The sequence below is a fragment of the Acanthochromis polyacanthus genome, chromosome 13 (assembly GCF_021347895.1).
Source record: "Acanthochromis polyacanthus isolate Apoly-LR-REF ecotype Palm Island chromosome 13, KAUST_Apoly_ChrSc, whole genome shotgun sequence".
Classification (NCBI taxonomy): Eukaryota; Metazoa; Chordata; class Actinopteri; family Pomacentridae; genus Acanthochromis; species Acanthochromis polyacanthus.
The window spans coordinates 8,106,231-8,110,998 of NC_067125.1; the positions used below are offsets into that span (position 1 = coordinate 8,106,231).

The 4,768-nt window shown below is 38.4% G+C and overlaps 1 long non-coding RNA gene across 1 annotated transcript; it reads right to left on the reverse strand.

Moving 5' to 3' along the window:
• Positions 1-474: 474 nt before the first annotated feature.
• On the reverse strand, positions 475-4,279 carry LOC127536816 (uncharacterized). Its single transcript, XR_007946016.1, has 3 exons — positions 3,938-4,279; positions 2,906-3,174; positions 475-2,772 (listed from the first exon to the last, which is right to left on the reverse strand). It is a non-coding gene; the product is annotated as an uncharacterized LOC127536816 (long non-coding RNA).
• Between the last annotated feature and the right edge of the window lie 489 nt (positions 4,280-4,768).

Here is a 4,768-nt window from a genome sequence, read left to right on the forward strand (position 1 = left end):
TTCTTACTTTGTCATATTTTAAATGAAAAAAATATAAAAGTGTCTTGAGAAAATTTGACCTGTAATTGGCGTTATATAAATAAAATTGAAATTGTATGTATCTTGCAATGTTGGAATAATTCAGCCGTACATGTTGGAAAACACACTGTCTTTGTCCATTAATCTGTTGTTTTCTCCAGTAATTCATTTCTTGTTTTGATTTCCGTTCTGTGACAATGACAATAAATATTCTGAATCAAACCCAAATATATTCAGTTTACATTCATGATGCAGGAATCAGGCAGTTTTTCACTTTTTATCTCAGTTTAGTCAGAAAGTTAACTGATAATGTGTGAACTGTTGCAGCTTTTGAGCTGTAAAAGGTTTTAATCTTTGTAGTCGAGTGTCAGAAAACATTTAGAAACCAACATCAACAAAACACTCAACAAGGTTTTGAACATCATTAAAAAGAATTCCAACTTTTTCATGACAATGTCCAATAAAAGAACATTCATTTCCAACATAAATGTGCGATATTCATCCACTGGAGCTTCTCTTCACATTGTCTTCCACCTGGACTGGTTTGGTCGGGAGCATGTGCAACAAACATCTGAAAAACTGCACTTTAATATCAATGAATGACACTGAAGTTTAATCGCTACCTAAATGAGACTGAGTCTGGATCTGCTGCTCAAACAGCAGTTCAAACAAAGTTCAAAGAAAAGAGGACAGTTCAGATAAGACTTGAGAATGAGCTTATTCTGAACAAACATCTCAGACTTTGTAAACTTCAGCACCTCTAGCAAGATATTCGAACAACAAGCAACTCCAGAGATCCAGAAGTTGGAGAGCGTTAGCTTTAGCTGAGCCAAAGAACACGTGGGACGCTAACCTAGCAAACATTTCAGACTTTTCTCTGTGAATTCTGAGAAATAATTTCCTGTTTAATGACAGAGCTACACATCTGAACTCAGTCTCATTAAAACAGACTCTAATTCAGTGTCATCCATCCATATTAAAGTGCAGTAACCCAAAATTTTTGTTGCATGAGCTCCAACAAAACCTGTCCAGGTAGAAGGCCACTTTGACAAACAGGAAGTGGAAGATTCCAAGCAGATTTATAGAAGGGGAACCGGACTGTACTAAGTGTGGTCGAGTATAGAGGGGTGTTTTGTGGGTTTTTAAGGCTGATAATGATTATTAGTGAGACATTTGGAAAAGATATTAATTTGCAATAAATGAAAGTATTTAAAATCTTAGAGTTAAACTTAAAAGAACACAAACTCTAACAGAAAACTTTGTTGATACGTTTTTGTTTTGTTTACAGATGTTAAGTTAAAGGAGTTTTATTCGTGATGTACAACCAATAAAATCACTCCAGAAGACAGAGCGACCACAGGTAGATACAGGTTCAGAGCCAAAGTAGTGGCATTTTTAAATGTATTTATTACCGTAAATCAGTAAAAAACAAAATATTGATAATCAGTAAATCAGTCAGCCCACAATTACTACAATTCTACAATGTATGTCTTTTTCCTTTGATTTGTTATTTGTACAATATATGATGTATATGATGGTGTTTTCTTGAACCAAAGGCTAACTATGATGTTTTCTCAGTGACATACTATGTTACTCTGTTCTGGCTCTGGGCCACTGCACTCCTCCTCTGTTGTTTTCTGGATTGTACTCAGCTGCATGCCTTCATCTACTCGGCCTCCTTTGACTCGTCCCGCCTGCCGTCTCTGGAGCTGAAGCTGGACTGAATCAGACCAAAGTACCGTCCAATCACGATGCCAGCTGCCTCTCAAAAAGCTCCTTCATCTGGCAGCACTTCTTCCGAGGGGAAGCTGAGCTTCAGCAGAACTTTGGAGATGTGTTCCAATGGTTGGTGGATGTGTGGGGAGATAGAGAGGGACCTTTGAATTGTTCATTGTCATTTTTTGAACCACATATCATACAACATCCTGCCACAGTGTGTAAGCTTCGTCAAAATCTCTGGTGGCCCGTACAGGAAAATATGGGCCACCAACTCCTGCCAAATCTAAATTTCTGGTAGCCCGTACAAAAAACTAGTGGCCCGTACTTCGCGTTGTTTACATAAAATAAAAAATAAATATAACTTCTCAGGAAGTCAATTTCTTTTAATGAGCTCTTCTCTTACAACCTGCTTACCATTAGAATCGAAATAATCAGTCTCTCATTACAAAAAAAATCAGTCTCTATTCGTCTTTACAATCTCAACTTAGTTGAACTAGATGTCCATCTACATCATCTTATCAACATCTTCAAATTGTGCCAGTCTCTTGAGCCCAGCAACGACATCTTCCTCAGTCATTTCTGGGTCGAAATCATCCAGAAACCCCTCATCAACATCATCCTCCACGCCTTCTTCTTGCCATTGAACTTCCGCTTTTTGAACCACATAATAATCTATGGTTTTATTTTGTTGCTGACATGCTATACTATGAACTACAGGCCGTACTATGTTATTCTTGAAAAGTATACTATACTTTGACATTTCCTGAACTACATCCTATACTATGGTGTTATACACACAGTGCTTTGGTTACATGTTGATTTATAATCTAGAATTTTTCTGTTTTGTTTTTTTACCACGGACCTGACCGTGAACACCGTTGACACCCACCTGAGGGAGACGCTGCCTGAGATCTCCAGGCTGCTTGGTCGTGCTCCAGAACGCCTTCATCTTTATCTTCATCAACTACGTCTTCTTTTGAAGAGGCCCTCAGATGCTGCAGTCTCTGACCTTAAGGAGGAACTGCTACTTTCACTCTGTAATGAGACGACGGTTATTTTAAAGACCCAGCTCCTGGTGGCTTTGAGTGAAAATTTAACATCCATCAAAACAGAACGACAGACAGTTAAATCTGAGCTGTCAGTCAGTATTTCAAACATCAAGTCTGACCCGGGTGTCCTAAAGCACGCTGTGGGTGAAACGGAAACTTCCCTCTCCACATCACCGACGACATCGTCACACTCCAAAGCAGAGCACCTGTCTGCATGAACAGAGAATAATAAACTGCTGAAACAGTTGGTCTGTCCTTCTGTAAGTGAAAACTAAACAGGAAGTGGTTCACTGAGGATGTCATCCATTCAGTCTCCTTCTTCACATCCAGATGAGGTTTTCCTTCTGTTGGCTTCACTCAGAAGATCCTCACAGTGAACATGAGACACCTGAGATGAAGACAGACGTCACAGCATCAGCATCAACAGCAGAGGTTTATTTTAAAGTATCCCTCGAAAGATTTCCTCTGTCATATACATTTTCCAAACACAGAAAGACAGAAAGGCCTGTCGTCACTTTAGCTTTAGGAGAGAGGATTTTATTATCCATCTTATCTGTGGTGGAATTTAAATGTAATAACTGTAGTGTACTTCATTACTTTGGACACATTCCGTGAGGTGATTTTTCTAATCTACACTGCAGGAATACGTACTACAACATGTGAATCAGTCATTAAACAATGTTAACGACTAGAGAGTAGATTTACTGTTTTCTCCAGTTTAACTTCAGAGACTCAGTAGATATTCAGGACTACTGACAACACAGAACCTTAACCTTACTGTTTTAATCACATTTACAGTAGGTTTTCTAAACATTACATTAATGTGAACCAGCTTCTCCACTGACAGTTTTATTAACTAAATGTACCACATTACAGCAAAACAACACACTTCAGCTGTTTACATGAAACAACACAAACATCGTTAGCTTAATGCTACGTTAGCTTTAATCAGGCTACAACTGAGCAGCTAGATCGGTTAGCATCGCTGACAATGAAGCTAATATTTACCGGATGCTAACTTTCTTCTCTGGTCAGCACACACTGAAATAAACTCCACCAACATCTTGAGTGTATGGCACACATTATATCTGACACTGCAGCTGCATATAAATTGCAGTAAAAGCGGCACCGATACGAAAATAAACACTTACTGAACAATCAGAGTCCTTTCAGTGTCTGCTGGTATACAGTCTATGCACAGCACTCTGTTTGGCCCCACCCTTGCTGATGACTACTTCCGGTCTCAGAAAATGAAAAAAATGACCTTTTTTTTCGTTTCTGTCTCTTACTGATTTTATTTTCTCGTTATTGTAAATATAAAATGAAAATCAAAGCATTTTTAAAATTTAATTGGCAAGTTATGTTATACTGTGAATAACAAACTTGCAGATAACAGTGCAATAATTATTCTTTATTCATGAGGATTAGATATCTGTGAACACTAACTTGCTTGATATTTAATATTGCAAATAAGGACATTGTGATGTTGTAAAGAATAGTGTTGGAGACGGACAAGGTACGTTTTATCCGTTTGATTCCCGGCTGTAAAACACACAAGCAGAAACAAAAAAACAAGCCGTTTTTTCGTTTTTTCGTTTTGAGCAAAAAACAAAAAAACAGGAAACGGTTCGTTTTTTCGTTTTTTCGTTTTGACCAAAAAAACAAAAAACCAGGAAACGGTTTGTTTTTTCGTTTTTTCGTTTTCACCCCCAAAATGAAAATATGACTCCATATTTCGTTTCATTGGTGGGCGGGGCTTCGGAGCCTGCCAGTGCACAATAAAGCTCCTGCCCATCACAATAAAGCTCTTGCGCTGGCATTCATAGACAGACTGACTTTCATTGTATTGCCTGCCCCCACTGCACTTCCCCTAACTCTAAATCAAAGCAAGTCGTGTACACAGTAATGGCAGTCATAACCAGTGGTGTAGTCTAGTTTTTTCTAGTGTGTATACTCCAACCTCATAAACCAAAGCCAGGTCA